Source organism: Entelurus aequoreus, linkage group LG01 (genome assembly GCF_033978785.1).
Source record: "Entelurus aequoreus isolate RoL-2023_Sb linkage group LG01, RoL_Eaeq_v1.1, whole genome shotgun sequence".
Taxonomy (NCBI): domain Eukaryota; kingdom Metazoa; phylum Chordata; class Actinopteri; order Syngnathiformes; family Syngnathidae; genus Entelurus; species Entelurus aequoreus.
In genome coordinates, this window is record NC_084731.1 from 79,958,058 (window position 1) to 79,976,795 (window position 18,738).

Genomic DNA, 18,738 nt, shown 5'->3' on the forward strand with positions numbered 1-18,738 from the left:
TATACCCAATCATGGCACCCACCTGTTCCCAATTTGCCTGTTCACCTGTGGGATGTTCCAAATAAGTGTTTGATGAGCATTCCTCAACTTTATCAGTATTTATTGCCACCTTTCCCAACTTCTTTGTCACGTGTTGCTGGCATCAAATTCTAAAGTTAATGAAAAAGGGACAAGCGGTAGAAAATGGATGGATGGATGATTATTTGCAACAAAAAAAAAGTTTATCAGTTTGAACTTAAAATATGTTGTCTTTGTAGCATGTTCAACTGAATATGGGTTGAAAATGATTTGCAAATCATTGTATTCCGTTTATATTTACATCTAACACAATTTCCCAACTCATATGGAAACGGGGTTTGTAGAAGTGCTGCTACTTTTTGTAGCAACGCTTTTGCCACATACTTGACATATTACGGTTGTCTGTTCGACATCTTGCCGCTTGTAGCCAAACTACCGACAGACGATGGACCCTGTGCTGTTTTTCTTGGGAATTAATTCTTCCTTCATTTGTTACCAGATTTGCACCTTCTTTCTCTCGTATTACCACCCGCACCACTCCGCTAGCATCACAGCTAACGTTACCCATGCTGCTACCTCTCTGCTCCGCAAGAGCGTATGACGTTGCACGCGTGACAATATGTGACGTATGTAAGAAGGTGCGCTTGTTTAAGTCTCTGTGAGAAGGAGAGACAACAAAGAGTGAGAAGAGCCTGTAGTGCAGTGGTTCTTAACCTGGGTTCGATCGAACCCTAGGGGTTCGGTGAGTCGGCCTCAGGGGTTCGGTGGAGCCTCTGCCGCGGAGGTCAAGACAAACCCGACTCATCGTGTAAATAAATACTTCTCCCTATCGCGTATTATGGATACCCCCGAACAATGTTCCCTCTAATTTTCCATCTAATTTGCAGGTGTTATGTAATGTCAAAGGGAAGGAGGCGACACCAAGGCAGAACTGCGGTTTAGACGGTTTATTTAAACCTTTGATGAATGTGTGGGGTGTGTATGCTACCACTAGTGAATGAATGCGGACGATGTGTGGAATTAAAAATGAGATATTTACCAGTGGGTGTTGTAGGTGCGTGTTGAGTGAATCTTTCACCAAATCCAAGGGGGAAGGCAAAGAGGCAGTCAGCGGGGAGGCAAGCAGTCGAAGGCAGGAGAGGGGCAACGATGTCAATGTCCAGGCAGTGGTCAAGGATTGAGGGAGGCAAGCAAAGATCCGGGAGGGAGTCGTGAGGCAAGACACGAACTCGGGTAACAGGGAAGACACTGTGGAAGACACAAAGGACATCAATAAGGAACGAGGAAGAGCACAAAGAAGGCGAGCAAGGAACGAGGGAGGGGTGCCAGACGTGATGCTTACTCAGGGGAGATTGGCTACGTTCTGGCGAAGATCTCCTGAGTCCGCTGGCTTTTATGCTGGTCCCTCTCGTCAAGTCCAGGTGTGCTGATGCACAATTGTTTGCAGCCTTGTTGCTGCGTGGGTTGGCCGCGCCCAGGGGCGTGTCCAGACGAGCAGCCAGAGGAGAAACTCTGACAAACATTTGCAGGAGGAATGCGGGTACGAGTCCGCATCGTGACAGTATCCCCCCCTTAAGCGAGGCACCCGACGAGCGCCGGGGAGCATCAGGATTGGCACGGTAGAAATCCTCTAGAAGCGAGGGATCGACAAGGTACTTTGAGCGAGAAGAAAGACATGGGCTACGTGGTCTACTCGCTACAACTGACTTTCGGCCTGGTGGTCCTGCCAGACTATGCACCACTTTCTTACTCCACTTATCTGGAAGCAAAATTGGCTGTCATGGCCACAGTCCAACCTTACATCAGCGGCGCCTGCGACTCCCAGGACTTCTACATTCTTGTGCGATACGGAACCCAAGGCTCCAACTTCCAAACAACCATTGGAATGCGCTCGTTGACGCAGACCTTGGCTGAGGAATATGGCTTCACGGAGAACAGTACGTTCTGGCCAAAAACTATGGCGGAACCAGGCGACACCAGCGAGGCCCAGTCCCGATTCCTCAGGACTTCCGGCATGTCTATCCTCAGTGATGTTGTTAATGAGCACCAAGAGCGTTTTTTTTCGCTTGAGGACAGTTTGGAGAAAGCTTTCTCCAGACTACACTCTAGACTGGACTGCCTAGTGCCTAGAGTGACATCCGCTGCAGCAACCCAGCAGCCTACGTCCCCAGCCCGGCGACCTGAACAGTTCAGTCCTAAACGGGAACCCAAGATTGCCTGTCCTAGACCCTTCGAGGGGGATTTTGAGCTGTGCAGGGGATTTCTTGTACAGTGCGATCTTATCTTCCAACACCAGCCCTCACGCTATTCCTTTGATGGGGCTAAGATCGCCTTCATTTTTGCCTTGCTCACTGGACCTGCACTCAAGTGGGCTATGGCTGCCGTGGACAAGACCTTGGGTCTAAGCTCGGACTACACCGCCTTCCGTGCTGAGTTCCGGGCCGTCTTCGACCACCCCAAGGATGGGGGGGACGCCGCGGGACGCCTTCACTCGATCCTGCAGGGACCTCGTTCGGTGGCGGCCTACACCCTGGAGTTCCGGACCCTGGCGGCTGACAGGGGCTGGGGCGACCGGGCGCTTCAGAGCGCTTACCGTCGAGGCCTCTCCGAGGAAATCAAAGACGGACTACTGAGGGACAGACCCACTTCTTGCAGAGACCTCATCAACCTTGCTCTCTTGTTCGACCAGAGACTTTCTGAACGTACTGTTATGTAATGTCAAAGGGAAGGAGGCGACACCAAGGCAGAACTGCGGTTTAGACGGTTTATTTAAACCTTTGATGAATGTGTGGGGTGTGTATGCTACCACTAGTGAATGAATGCGGACGATGTGTGGAATTAACAATGTGATATTTACCAGTGGGTGTTGTAGGTGCGTGTTGAGTGAATCTTTCACCAAATTCAAGGGGGAAGGCAAAGAGGCAGTCAGCGGGGAGGCAAGCAGTCGAAGGCAGGAGAGGGGCAACGATGTCAATGTCCAGGCAGTGGTCAAGGATTGAGGGAGGCAAGCAAAGATCCGGGAGGGAGTCGTGAGGCAAGACACGAACTCGGTTAACAGGGAAGACACTGTGGAAGACACAAAGGACATCAATAAGGAACGAGGAAGAGCACAAAGAAGGCGAGCAAGGAACGAGGGAGGGGTGCCAGACGTGATGCTTACTCAGGGGAGATTGGCTACGTTCTGGCGAAGATCTCCTGAGTCCGCTGGCTTTCATGCTGGTCCCTCTCGTCAAGTCCAGGTGTGCTGATGCACAATTGTTTGCAGCCTTGTTGCTGCGTGGGTTGGCCGCGCCCAGGGGCGTGTCCAGACGAGCAGCCAGAGGAGAAACTCTGACAAACATTTGCAGGAGGAATGCGGGGTACGAGTCCGCATCGTGACAGCAGGTGTGTAATTTGTTGTGAGTTTATGCAGTGTGTTGGTTTTGTTCTTTGAACAAGGTGATGTTCATGCACGATTCATTTTGTGCACCAGTAAAAAAACATAACTTTGTCTTGAATTGGAAAAAAACCCCATTATTTTTCACTAAAGAAGGGTTCGGTGAATGCGCATATGAAACTGGTGGGTTCGGTACCTCCAACAAGGTTAAGAACCACTGCTGTAGTGTAATGCCCGCAGCTAAAAGCAACTGCGTGAGAACGTATACTTGAATATCACGATAGTCATTTTCTATATCGCACAGAGACCGCGATATATTGAGTATATTCGATATATCGCCCAGCCCTAGTACAAATCATAATGTTGTTGGGGGTTTATTACACTTTCGTGTTGCGGTTAATAGTATTCGGTCCGTGTTCCTTCCGTTCATTCTATTTCCAATTCTGAAACGCAAATCAAAAAACAAAGTTAGGGCCGTTTTTCAATTTTTACTATACAGTATATGGCAGATTTGAAAACAAACAAAAAAAAGGTTGATTTTCATTCAAATATTGCCATAAAATTGGATTTTGTGCTGTTTTGCTTTTATGGATTTTTATTTTTCCAGATAAACACAAAAATCGAATATATGTTCATCCAAAATGCAAAAATGCGTGGTTATATGTGTGATGACAAATTGAACCGGAAGCATTATTTTAGCTTTTCCTTTGCGTTTAGCTTGTTTTTAACATAACGCTAACACCTTTGTTCAGCAAGAGTCCTATTGTCGTTTTTAAAAAAGTGTCATTAAATAGTTGTCCAACTTTTGTTTCGGAAATTAAAATAGAAAAAATGGCCCGAAATGTGTTTTTTGATTTGCATTTAAAAATTGGAAATAGAATGAACGGAAGGTACACGGACCGTATTCTATCTTTATTTGTCGTTTTTTATACTTTTTGAATAAATTATGTGATAATGTTCATCAGTCAACTCATTGGTGTTAATTTTCAATCTATCAAGATAAAAAAATAATATCAAAATCAAATTACAGGATGTTATTTATATAGTTTGCTCATTTTCCTCGACTGATGCACTAACATCATGTGGTTTATTTTTTTGTACATATGTAGCATCATCTACAAAGATACAAAGAATTGCTATTGTGACATCTAGTGGACACATTTATAACAGCAGTTTCTTTCATTCAAAAATTTCAGCTCATTTTTATACTTAGCAAACTCATCCCGCGGGCCGGATAAAACATGTTCGACGGGCCGTACGTTAGACACCCCTGCCTTAGAGTCACATAACTTGGTACTTGAAACATGCTAACATTAGCATGCTACCTTTTTTTGGCCAATTTTGCCTCTGTGCAACTCAGAGTCATATTGTACTTGACACATGCTAACTTTTTTAGCCACCTTTGTTGCCGTACACCTCACGGTGCGTTCCATTTGTATTAGGAAGTCGGAATTTTTGAGTTCCTAGTTTTAAGTTTCAACTTGAATGCCCCTCGAAGTCGGATTTCCTACACGGAAAGTCAGAGCATTTTCACCACCGCCGAGTTGGCTTCAAAGATGGCTGCTCTGAATGTAAACAATAATATAAGCTTCTATATTATTTAGTATTAGCACTTCTGAGTAGTTTTTGTCAGCCATATACAATATAATTTGGTACTTGACACATGCTAACTGTTAGCATGCTAACATTAACATGCCAACTTTTTCTAGCCAATTTTTCAGCCGTACGCCTCAGAGTCATATAACTCAGTACTTGACACATGCTAACTGTTAGCATGCAACATTAGCATGCCAGCTTTTTCTAGCCAATTTTTCAGCCGTACGCCTCAGTCATATAACTCAGTACTTGACAAATGCTAACTGTTAGCATGCTTACATTACCATGCCAACTTTTTCTAGCCAATTTTTCAGCCGTACGCCTCAGAGTCTTATAACTCAGTACTTGACACATGCTAACTGTTAGCATGCTAACATTAGCGTGACAACTTTTTCTAGCCAATTTTTCAGCCGTACGCCTCAGTCATATAACTCAGTACTTGACACATGCTAACTGTTAGCATACTAACATTAGCATGCCAACTTTTTCTAGCCAATTTTCAGCCGTACGCCTCAGAGTCATATAACTCAGTACTTGACACATGCTAACTGTTAGCATGCTAACATTAGCGTGACAACTTTTTCTAGCCAATTTTTCAGCCGTACACCTCAGTCATATAACTCAGTACTTGACACATGCTAACTGTTAGCATGCTAACTTTAGCATGCCAATTTTTCTAGCCAATTTTTAAACCGTACGCTTCAGAGTCATATAACTCGTTCTGTGATGCAGTTGACTTGCTAACGTTAGCATTTTGGTTCGGCTCGCGCATTTCCACATACTTGCACACATAGAATTCACGGTTTGTCCCGAAATTGCATATGCTAGTCCGTCTATACAATTGTATGCTATACCTCAAAGGTATACTTATCAACCTTAAACACAACAAAAGAAGAAAAAAACATGAATAACTTCATAAAAATTTGTTCTTAGACTGTAAGATAAAATAAAATAAAAAAAGGGTATCCTTATTTAAATTAGAAACGGATTATGATTAACTTGAACTATTTGATACTGAAAAATAAAATTAAATCAACTCAATAAATAATAATTAATTCAAATTGATCAGCAACAGTAACTATACACAACATATAATGAAACACAATATATAAAACACATCAACTTCCAAAAAAAAATTAATAAAACAATGTGTTGATTTTTTTATTTTCTTCTATCAAAATGACAAAGTCAAGCTCCAATGAGCACATTTTGTAGTGCCCAGTTTTTCGAAGCAGGGTTTGAAGCATGATACTGCATGATACTGATAAAGCATGTTCACCGGGTCACACGCAATTAGAGAAGTGATTTAGTGTGTCTGTCTTCATGAATATGCAGAGTATATTCTGATCCTCAGAACACCCACAATACTGGAAAGAGAAGATGCAAATGCAACTATTTAGCACCCGGCGAGGGATTTCTCTTGACTAAAACTCAATTGCAAGCGCTATTTTTTTGTCTTTATTTGGAACGTCTGAAAAGTAGATACAAAGTTACACACGCAGACTGTCCAAAATGAAATGATTAGAAATTGTCTGTTCAGCAATATCATTTCATAATGTTATAAATGCTGGTTGACTTAAGGGGTTGATTAAAATAAATATAATTAATGTATTTAGGTGTCTGCTGGCATTTTTTTTAATGACATCCTTTTTTTCCTATAGAAAACCCCATTGGGGTTGTGAGTTTTTCCTTGCCCTTATGTGGGCTCTGTACCGCGGATGTCGTTGTGGCTTGTGCAACCCTTTGAGACACTTGTGATTTAGGGCTAAATAAATAAATATTGATTGATTGATTGATTGATTGAACAGGGGTGTCAAACTCATTGGAGGAAAATCTGTGCACATGCGTGCCGGACTATTAAAATCATGGCATTAAAACTCAAAAATCAATCAATCAATCAACCAATGTTTATTTATATAGCCCTAAATCACAAAAGTCTCAAAGGGCTGCACAAGCCACAACGACATCCTCGGCACAGAGCCCACACAAGGGACGTCGATCTGAATGACTATGAGAAACCTTGGGGAGGATCGCATATGTGGGTAACCCCACCTCTAAGTACAGTCCCTAGTGGATCCAACATAACAGTGAGAGTCCAGTCCATAGTGGGGCCAGCAGGAGACCATCCCGGGCGGAGACAGGTCAGTAGCGCAGAGACGTCCCCAACCGATGCACAGGCGAGCGGTCCACCCCGGGTCTCAACTCTGGACAGCCAGCACCTCATCCATGGTCACCGGAGCCGGAATAACCCAGCGAGGGGGCAGAGGAGAAAAGAAAACGGCAGATCAACTGGTCTAAAAAAGGGGGGTCTATTTAAAGGCTAGAGTATACAAATTAGTTTTAAGATGGGACTTAAATGCTTCTACTGAGGTAGCATCTCTAACTTTTACCGGGAGGGCATTCCATAGTACTGGAGCCCGAACAGAAAACGCTCTGTAGCCCGCAGACTTTTTTTGGGCTCTGGGAATCACTAATAAGCCGGAGTTCTTTGAACGCAGATTTTTTGCCGGGACATATGGTACAATACAATCAGCAAGATAGGATGGAGCTAAACCGTGTAGTATTTTATACGTGAGTAGTAAAACCTTAAAGTCACATCTTAAGTGCACAGGAAGCCAGTGCAGGTGAGCCAGTATAGGCGTAATATGATCAAACTTTCTTGTTTTTGTCAAAAGTCTAGCAGCCGCATTTTGTACCAACTGTAATCTTTTAATGCTAGACATAGGGAGGCCCGAAAATAAAACGTTACAGTAATCGAGACGAGACGTAACGAATGCATGAATAATGATCTCAGCGTCGCTAGTGGACAAGATGGAACGAATTTTTGCGATATTACGGAGATGAAGGAAGGCCGTTTTAGTAACACTCTTAATGTGTGACTCAAACGAGACAGTTGGGTCGAAAATAATACCCAGATTCTTTACAGAGTCGCCTTGTTTAATGGTTTGGTTGTCAAATGTTAAGGTGGTATTATTAAATAGATGTCGGTGTTGAGCAGGACCGATAATCAGCATTTCCGTTTTCTTAGCGTTGAGTTGCAAAAAGTTAGCGGACATCCATTGCTTAATTTCATTAAGACACGCCTCCAGCTGACTACAATCTGGCGTGTTGGTCAGCTTTAGGGGCATGTAGAGTTGGGTGTCATCAGCATAACAGTGAAAGCTAACACCGTATTTGCGTATGATGTCACCTAGCGGCAGCATGTAAATACTAAAGAGTGCAGGGCCAAGAAACGAACCCTGGGGGACTCCGCACGTTACCTTAACATAGTCCGATGTCACATTGTTATGGGAGACGCACTGCATCCTGTCAGTAAGATAAGAGTTAAACCAAGACAAGGCTAAGTCCGACATACCAATACGTGTTTTGATACACTCTAATAAATATTATGATCGACGGTATCGAAAGCGGCGCTAAGATCAAGAAGCAGCAACATAGATGACGCATCAGAATCCATCGTTAGCAATAGATCATTAGTCCTTTTTGCGAGGGCTGTCTCCGTAGAGTGATCTGCCCTGAAACCGGATTGAAAAGGTTCACAGAGATTGTTAGACGCTAAGTGTTCATTTAGCTGCTGTGCAACAATTTTTTCAAGGATTTTCGAGATAAACGGAAGGTGGGACACCGGCCGGTAGTTTACCATGAGGTCAGGATCGAGGTTAGGTCTTTTGAGTAGAGGATGAATAACCACTTTTTTGAATGCTAGGGGAACAGTGCCAGAGGAAAGTGATAAGTTTATAATATTTAGCACTGATGGACCTAATAATACAAAAAGCTCCTTGATAAGTTTCCCAGGAAATGGGTCAAGTAAACATGTTGTTTGTTTTGTCCCATTTACACATCTTAACAATTCCTCTAATGTTATTTAATCAAAGAGAGAGAAACTATTTTGGAGGGCGGTATCCGTCGTATATACAGTCGTATCTGTGTTAATAGAACCCAGTTGTAGCTGGGATGCATTGTCTTGAATCTCCTTTCTAATGACTTCAATCTTCTTATTAAAGAAATTAATAAAGTCATCTGCCGAATGGGTGAGCTACTGGGAGGAGTCCCTTGTTGGGTTAGCGATGCTACTGTACTAAACAAAAATTTAGGATCATTTTTGTTGAGGTGGATGAGATTTGAGTAATATTTAGCTTTAGCTAAGTTAAGCATGCATTTATAAGTTATTAAACTATCACTCCATGCTTGATGGAAAACCTCAAGTTTAGTTGCGCGCCATTTATTTTCCAGCTTTCTACATGATAATTTATGGGCTTTAGTTTCTTCTGTAAACCTTGGGGTACGCCTTTTAGGGGCCCTTTTTAGCTTTAGCGGTGCTACACTATCAATGGTGTCGCGCAGGGCGTCGTTAAAGTTGTTAGTGAGGTTATCAATAGATCCGACATAATTTGGAATGGTGCCATTACCGAAGGCAGTAGGCCAGCAAGAGTCGTCGTTGTGGCAGCATTAATGTTGCGGCTGCTATAGTAGTTATTATTATTATTATTAGTTTGTTGACAATGAGTCAGAACTTCGAATTTTATAAGGTAATGATCGGACATTACTTTAGTATACGGGAGTATCGTAACTTTGGAGGTGGTGACACCCCTGACAAGCACTAGATCTATCGTATTACCATTGCGATGCGTGGGTTCATGTATTATTTGTGTAAGACCACAGCTATCAATTATAGTCTGGAGCGCCACGCACGGAGGGTCCGATGGGGTATTCATATGGATATTAAAGTCCCCCATTATGATTATATTGTCGACGTGCGTCACTAGATCAGCAACAAACTCTGACAATTCACTGATAAAGTCCGAATAGGGCCCAGGGGGGCGGTAGATAACAGCCAGGTGGAGAGGCAGCGGTGTGACAAACCTCATAATAAGCACCTCAAACGAGTTATATTTATTATTTAGGTTAGTGGTAAGGTTAAAGTTTTTGTTGTATATTAGTGCGACACCCCCTCCACTTTTAAGAGGACGGGTAACATGTGCATTCGTATAGTTAGGAGGAGATGCCTCATTTAGCGCAAAAAAATCGTCCGGTTTGAGCCAGGTCTCTGCGAGACCAACGACGTCAAGATTGTTGTCTCTAATGACCTCATTAACTAATAACGTTTTGGAAGATAATGATCTTATGTTTAAAAAGCCCATATTATAGGTAGTGGGCTGTTTTGACGAGTTTTTGTTGAAATTATCCGTAGTAGCAATATTAATAATGTTGCGTTTATTATGCATAGTGCACTTTAAATAGTTTCGACCATATCTAGGAATTGATATGATGGGAATTTTCAGATTGTTTGCTTGGTGCTGCGATAAACTGAACGCATCATAGTTTGCCACCTCAGTAGAATGCATGTCTACCTCTGACACAGTCACAACAGAAAAAACATTATGTGAGTTGTATATTATTCTAAGAGAATTGCTATGCGTACAGGGATTATGCAACCTGGCGCTGGCTATTTCTAGTTTAACTGACTCCTTACCCGGACTAGCGCTTCTTTGAGGATTAGCCTTTCGCTTTGTTGTTAGCCCCGCTCGGCATCCCCGCTTCTGCTTCCGCTCACACCGCTTGCGTCTCCTCCGTTGACGGTCCCCGCTGGTACTTGACTCCGCTGCTTCAAAGGCCGCTGGATGTAGCCCGCAAAGTATTCCCATGCCAGCGAGGAGGTCCACCGTACATGCATCTTTCAGTCTATAACGGCCCGATCTATCCACATCCAGAATTGTCTGTCGGTCGTATGTGACCATGAAGTGTCCAGGCTGTGAGCCAGCCATGAAATTGACAGAATTGACGGGTATTTTTGCCAAATCGCTCTACACTTCCAAGAGCGTCTGCAAGCCGCTGCCATCAGGGCGCCGCCATCTTGACAAAAAATTTTAAAAAATAAAGACAACTTCAGATTGTTTTCTTTGTTTTACTTTGGCCAAAATTAGAACAAACACATTCTGAAAATATTACAATAAAAATATAGAAAAAACTACGGGCAGCGGTAAAGTTTAGATCCATTAAGGGAAGAAGAAAATGAATGAATGTTTATAACAGAATACATTTACATATGCATTAGGGCTGTGAATCTTTGGATGTTCCACGATTCAATTCAATATCGATTCTTGGGGTCACGATTCGATTCAAAATCGATTTTTTCTTAATTCAACACAATTCTCGATTAAAAAACTAGTTTTTCCCGATTCAAAACGATTCTCTGTTCATTCAATACATAGGATTTCAGCAGGATCTGTAAAAATACAAATATAAAAATATTGGACACAGTGTGTTGTCAAGCTTATGAGATGCGATGCAAGTGTAAGTCACTGTGACACTATTGTTATTTTTTTATTTTTTTATAAATCTCTAATGATAATGTCAATGAGGGATTTTAAATCTCTGCTATGTTGAAATTGTAACTAATATTGATACTGTTGTTGGTAATATTCATTTTTGTTTCACTACTTTTGGTTTGTTCTGTGTCGTGTTTGTGTCTCCTCTCAATTGCTCTGTTTATTGCAGTTCTGAGTGTTGCTGGGTCGGGTTTGGTTTTGGAATTGGATTGCATTGTTACGGTATTGCTGTGTATTGTTTTGTTGGATTGATTAATTAAAAAAAATTAAAATAAATAAAAATTAAAAAAAATAAATAAATAAATAAATTTAAAAAAAAAAATCGATTTTTAAAAAATGAGAATCGATTCTGAATCGCACAACGTGAGAATCGCGATTCGAATTCGAATCGATTTTTTCCCACACCCCTAATATGCATAAAAATGTGTTTTCTTTTGTTTGGGACGGCGTGGCGAAGTTGGTAGAGTGGCCGTGCCAGCAATCGGAGGGTTGCTGGTTACTGGGGTTCAATCCCCACCTTCTACCATCCTAGTCACGTCCGTTGTGTCCTTGGGCAAGACACTTCACCCTTTGCCTCTGATGGCTGTTGGTTAGCGCCTTGCATGGCAGCTTCCGCCATCAGTGTGTGAATGTGTGTGTGAATGGGTGAATGTGGAAATACTGTCAAAGCGCTTTGAATACCTTGAAGGTAGAAAAGCGCTATTCAAGTATAACCCATTTATCATTTATCATTTATTTACCGTATTTCCTTGAATAGCCGCAGGGGCACTAATTAATTTAAAACCTCCTGTCACTCCGGCGCTTACCAGAAGCCTGCGGGATGGCCAAGCTTGCGCTAATTATTTTAAAACCTCTTCTCACTCCGGCGCTTACCTTATCATGAAAAGCACATTTAATAAAAAAAAAACGTTATTATTGTCCTACCTTTAGGTATAAATGAGTCCATGCCAGCTCCTTTTGAAGAAAAGCATCGATATAGAAGTCTTCCTTATCTTTCTTCACTTTTAAAAGTCTCTCTGTCTCGATGGAGGTCTTCCTTTTAAGTATTACCTCCTGCTTCGATTGAAAGTCCAGTTTAGAAAACTGTTTTATTTTAGATATGTAATCCTCCATGGTAAAAGTCCAAGCAAAAAATGGCTGTGCACTCTTGCTGCCGGTTGTCTTCTTCTGCAGCACTCTTCTGCAGTACCAGCAGTCGCAAGAAGAATCACTAGCGCCCTCTACCACCAGGAGGCGGGGGTCATTTAATGACTCATATTTGACCCGGCGGAAGTGCCAAGCATGCGCTAATTATTTTGCGAAACGAGTTTGACCCGGCTGTAATTCGAGGCATGCGAATACCATATTCCCGGCGCCAATTCAAGGAAATACGGTGTTCTTTTTTTTAACAAATTAAGTACCGTTTATGACAACCTTTTTCAAAAACACAATATAGAATGTGAGATATAAAAGGCTAATGCATACATTTATCATTTGTTTTCAAAACGGTTACAAAAAAGTGGGACCCCAAAAATTTACTGTGGAAGCCCATTTTTATGACTTGATTGATGCCCCGGACCCCATTTTGAAAATTCCTAGCGCCAACACTGATGGAGTATTGGTGCGTGCAAAACAGCAGCAGGCGGCTGTGGCCTGCGGGTCGGTTCTAATACTAATCAAATATCATCCCAGGGGCCATAGATAATTAATTTGCCGGCCGGATCTGGCCCGCGGGCCATGACTTTGACACATAGGGTATGGAAGATACATTATCAACATTTCTCCTGTATTAAAAAAATAACTTCTTGCAATATGCATTTTCTTGCATCTGGACTCTGTTACTGCCAGCCTCAGCTGTGAGTGCGACTTTTAAAAAAGAAAGAAAAAAAAAGAGTGGTTTGCATCGTCGAAGTTAAATGCCCATAAAAAGTGGTGCATGTTTGAAAACATAGCAAAACGCCACACGTAGGAGCACGATAACATACATTTGCAGTAAATGATCATGTAAAAGCCGCATAAACGCAGAAAACCTCATTTAAATAAGGCGTCCAGCAACACTTTTCCATTGTACGGTCTTGGTAGATCACACTCTAACACACAATTTCATTGTTTACACACACTGTATTTAGATCTTAGTAGATCAGGCCCTAAGTAGCCAACAACAATCCAAACTATAACTCATTTGCATACGGAGGTGTCCAAATCAGACGCGTAGTTGTTAAACAATATTTATTGACATGTATTAAAAACAAAATATACATGAGTGCACCCTTTATCAGTTCATTTGTCAAACACACAAACTCACCAACAGCTACAAAAAACAAACAAACGCAAAAAAACATTTTATTGAGACATTTTGGCCTCTGGATTGGGAAGCGGTGAAACAACCCGCCTCCCCATACACACACACACACACACACACACACACACACACACACACACACACACACACACACACACACACACACACACACACACACACACACACACACACACACACACACACACACACACACACACACACACACACACACACACACACACACACACACACACACACACACTCTGCTGTCCTTTGCTGACCCTGTTCTGTATGATCAGATGGGTCCAGCTCCCTCTGGCGATGCGGATGATGATGAGGATGGACATGTGAGCTTGTTTTAGGTGTTAATCCCAATTCGGAAACTGATGCCACGCGTGCTTTTTGTCGGAGTTAATCTAATAAAAGCCTCGAGGGTCATTTTAATCACACAAAATATAATTTCATTACAGAGAAGACCTGGTCATAGCAGAAGACGACATCGAAATGCTCGTAATGGCTGCAACTGTTGTCTAACCTCAGAAAACACTTGGCTCCCCAAGTACCACCATGACGACCAGCATTAAAATGCAGTAGCGTAGTAGGCCTAAGCATTCATTAAAAACCAGGCCCAGCTTTTATTTGACAAGTGTATTTAATATTGTTGGCCATTGAAACATAACGCACAGTTTGAACAGTAACAGTGTGTTTGAATATTTGAATAAGTGATTATTTGGCGTACCACTAGATGGCGCCCTCCTACCACAGTTTGAGAATGACTGGTGTACAGGATAGGGATGTAATGATACGGACATTTGGCGTTGCGGTTAGTGTGACCAAAATCATCACTGTTATAATTATTATTACAAAAAAGTATTTGTACACGCACTAGAAGTATTTTAACCAAGTTTAAAAAGAAAATAAATACTTTAAATATTGTTTTTACTCCATATTATTTTCATTAAAGTGTTTAAAATATGGTCTTAATCCTCCATTTTAATGTGTAAAGGTTTTAATGTGCTTTTTGATGATGAAGGCAAATCAAGTCATGTGGGTTCACTTCAGAGCTCGACCGATACGGTTCTTTCAGGGCCAATACCGATACCAGTTATTAGTAGTCAATGAGGGCTATAGCCGATATTTGGAGGCTGGAGCCGATAATCATTTGCAATAAAAGCTATTTTAACATGAATAGTATGTGTCAGTAAACAGCTGGACAAGTCGTTTTTTTAACATTATTTTTGGGACATCATGTTTTATGCGGCGCTCATGTTGTGGTTAATTTAGCAGCAAAAACACCTTTGTTACGTGTGTCTAAGACGGGGGTCAGCAACCCGCGGCTCTCGAGCCGCATGCAGCTCTTTAGTGCCGCCCTAGTGGCTCCCTGGAGCATTTTTGAAAAAGGATTGAAAATGGAAAAAGTATGTTTTAGTATGTTTTTTGTGTGAGGACAAACATGACACAAACCTTTCCAATCGTTAGAGAGCCCACTGTTTAATATGTTTGTGTGTATGCTTCACTGATGACAGTATTTGGTGAACATCGTTTTGTCCTACTAATTTCGGTGGTTATTGAACTCACCGTACTGTGACGCAACAGTTTGTTTACATGTTAAATTTTCCACTTCTTTTTTGTCCACCAAAAGTTTTATGCTGTGCGTGAATGCACAAAGGTACGCTTTGTTGATGTTATTGACTTGTTGGAGTGCTAATCAGGCATATTTGGTCAGTGCATGACTGCAAGCTAATCAATGCTATCATGCTATTTAGGCTAGCTGTATGTACATATTGCATCATTATGCCTCATTTGTAGGTATATTTGAGCTCATTTAATTTCCTTTACTTTTATCCTCTTTATATATAATATAGTTGTGCATGTCTCATGACACATTATCTGTATGTAATATTGGTTGTATTTCTGATAGTTGTTTGTCTGCCATGTTGTACCAGACCACAGCAAACATTACCCAGCTTGCAAAGATTGTAATGAATCCATTAGAAGAAGCCATCCTGTTTCCTTTAACTTGGACACACACATCCATTAAAAGCCAGTCATTTCCAAGAGTTATCTCACCTTCTGTGTAGCCACTGATTTACTAATGATTTCTAATGTTGTATACATTTGTAGAATATATATTAAATTTCAACATTTCTGTCAACAAATATTTGATTCAGCTTTTCGGAGTTCATTGCTTTTAGTCTGGTGCGCTACGACAAGATTTTAATCGTCAGAGATTTTAATGTACACGTTTGTTGTCCTTCTAAACCCATGGTCGGAGAGTTTTTGGACTTGATCTAAGGTTTTAATTTGGCTCAGCATGTTACTGGCCCAATATATGTACATGGACACACTCTAGACCTTGTACTGTCTTATGGTTTTAATGTTGACAATGTTGTTGTTGGTGATGCTGTGTTTTCCGATCACAGTCCTGTCATGTTCAATTTAAGTTTGGACCCTGATGTAAAACCGCCTGCCGTGCGTCATGGGTGTGTTATTAGGTCTGACACTGCAGCCGCCTTTTCTCCTTTGTTCACTGTGTCCATGCAGAGTATACCACACTCTGCAGACACTGAACAATTGATGTGCTCTTTTATTTCCACGTGTTCTGAGATTCTGGACAGTATAGCCCCCCTCAGAGCTATACGTTCAAAGTCAAAACAGGAGCCTTTGCTCAATGACACCACGTGCACAGCTCGGCGTGAGTGGCGAAGGGCGGAGCGTAAGTGGAAAGGGGATCACTTGGAGGTCTCTTATCAAATTCTAGAAGAAAGCTGTCGGAATGATCAAAGTGTGGTTAAAGCTGAGAAAACAAAATATCCGTCAGACAGCAAGCCTCGTGTTCTTTTTAAATCTATTAGTTCTGTTCTTAATTCGTATTATACTCAATGGTTAACTGGACATCTTTATGTGCTCGACGCCTCAATCATTGGTATGTTTTCATCTACAAAACCATTCTGGGTATCACTCCATCTTATCTGTCTTGTCTTTTAACAAATAAACAAGGAAGTCACAATCTTCGTTCAATGAATGTTCTGCAATTTGTCGTCCCCAAAGTAAGAACTGAACTGGGCAAGAAAGCATTTAGGTTTTCAGCAGCGAAGGCTTGGAATAACCTACAATCGAATATTAAACTTCAAACCCTTGTTACGTTGAATGAGTTTAAAGCTTCTGTGAAAGGACTGCAGTCTACCTTGTCTGTATGCACATGTGTTATGTGAGCAAGTTTTAATGTCGTAAATGTGATGTTTTATGTATTTGTTTACTGTTTTTAATGTAACCTTGCTGCTGCCCTCTTGGCCAGGTCTCCCTTGGAAAAGAGATCTTTGATCTCAATGGGATTTTACCTGGTTAAATAAAGGCTAATAATAATAATAATAATTAATTCGAATCCAGCCACTTCACTGGAGATGACAAGTGAAACTTGTGAAAAATGTATCTCCTTTTTTAATGACAAGGTTGCTTCTATTCGGGCAAATCTATCTCCTTCTCCACTGAGTTTCAGTGTGGGCACTCAGTGCTCGGCTGTGTTTTGTCAGTATGAGCCTGTGTCGATGCCTGAGCTTACATGAATAGTTGACAAACTAAAACCCTCGTCCTGTCCCACAGACCCAGTCCCCCATCGCTTTTTTAAAGAAGTCTGGGACTCTATTGACTTGTTTTTTAGGGACTTCATCAACAGCAGCTTGATTTATGGCAGTGTGCCCTCTTTTTGTAAAGGTGCTGTTGTTGAGCCTTTGATCAAAAAACAGGTCTTGATCCTACAAGTTTGTCAAATTATCGGCCCATTTCTGAATTACCTTTTGTGTCAACAATTTTGGATGAATGTGTTTTGGCGCAACTGCAGCCTTTTTTAGATGAAAATAGAACTTTAGATCCATTTCAGTCTGGATACAAAGCTTTGCACAGTACTGAATCTGCACTTTTAAAGGTTTTTAATGACTTGCTTTCAATGTCTGATTCTGGCAGCTCTGCCATTTTAGTGCTTTTAGATCTTACAGTTGCCTTTGACACAGTCCACCACACAATTATTTTAGACCGCCTGAGAGACTGTGTGGGTGTCAGGGGGACTGCATTAGAGTGGTTCAGATCCTACCTGTCAGAGAGGTCCTTCTCTGTCAGGCTGGGGGACGCCACCTCTTCTTCTGCTCCGCTTTACTGTGGTGTCCCCCGGGGATCTATTCTAGGCCCAGTCCTGTTTGCTCTATATCTCCTCCCTCTTGGAGAGATTTTTAAGAGGCATGTACTGTCTTATCACTTTTATGCAGACGACTGCCAAATTTATATGCCGATTTCAAAAGGCCACGGCTCCCTGACACCCCTTCTCAACTGTCTATGCGACGTCAAGGCTTTGTTAGCCCAGAATTTTTTAATAATGAATCAGGGAAAAACGGAAATTTTAGTTTTTGGTCCGGCCCTCACTAACTTGGGACCATTGCAAAATGATGTGCGTCCCAAAGTCACCAGCCTTGGTGTCACTATAGACCAGGGGTGGGCAATTCATTTTTACCGGGGGCCGCATGAGCAACCCGAGCACTGCTGGAGGGCCACATCGACAATATTTCAATTAAATTTTGCTCAATATTATTTTTGATATATACCGTAAGATAAATAATAATAATAATAATAATTAATAATAATAGTAATACTTCAACATAGTGTGTGTAACAGCATTCCATGACTAATATAAATAAATTAACATTAATAATAAATGACAGTAAAATAAGCACACGTATGACTGAGGAGTCATAGTGTAACTTTGTGTGGTGTTTGAGTTGTCCGACTTTTTGTGTGGCCATAAACGCACCAGTGGTTTAGTGCTATGCGTGTTGGTGACAGATGACAAGTTGGTTTTGGCCTGGTTTGTACAGCAGAAAATGATTAGTTTTTCGAGATAGAATTGTTTTACTCATGTTTTTGGTGTGGTTATGTCCGAATATAAAAAGTTTTGCTCAATAAAGTGATCAATATAATTCCTGTCCTCGAAGCATCTCGATAGACGTTACAATAATTGAACGGTGTTCAATTGAACGGTGTTGACGAACACCGTTAGGGCCGCTTGTTGTCACTGTCACTCAAAGTTGCATTGCAAAATTACATAGAATAAATATGTTTATTTTGTTTAGAATTCAGATGGGATTTGA

General features: G+C 41.6%; 1 protein-coding gene across 1 annotated transcript in view; it reads left to right on the top strand.

The window, feature by feature from the left end:
• Nucleotides 1–18,738, top strand: part of enpp4 (ectonucleotide pyrophosphatase/phosphodiesterase 4) — a 681,324-nt gene that overhangs the window by 593,253 nt on the left and 69,333 nt on the right. The window lies entirely within an intron of this gene.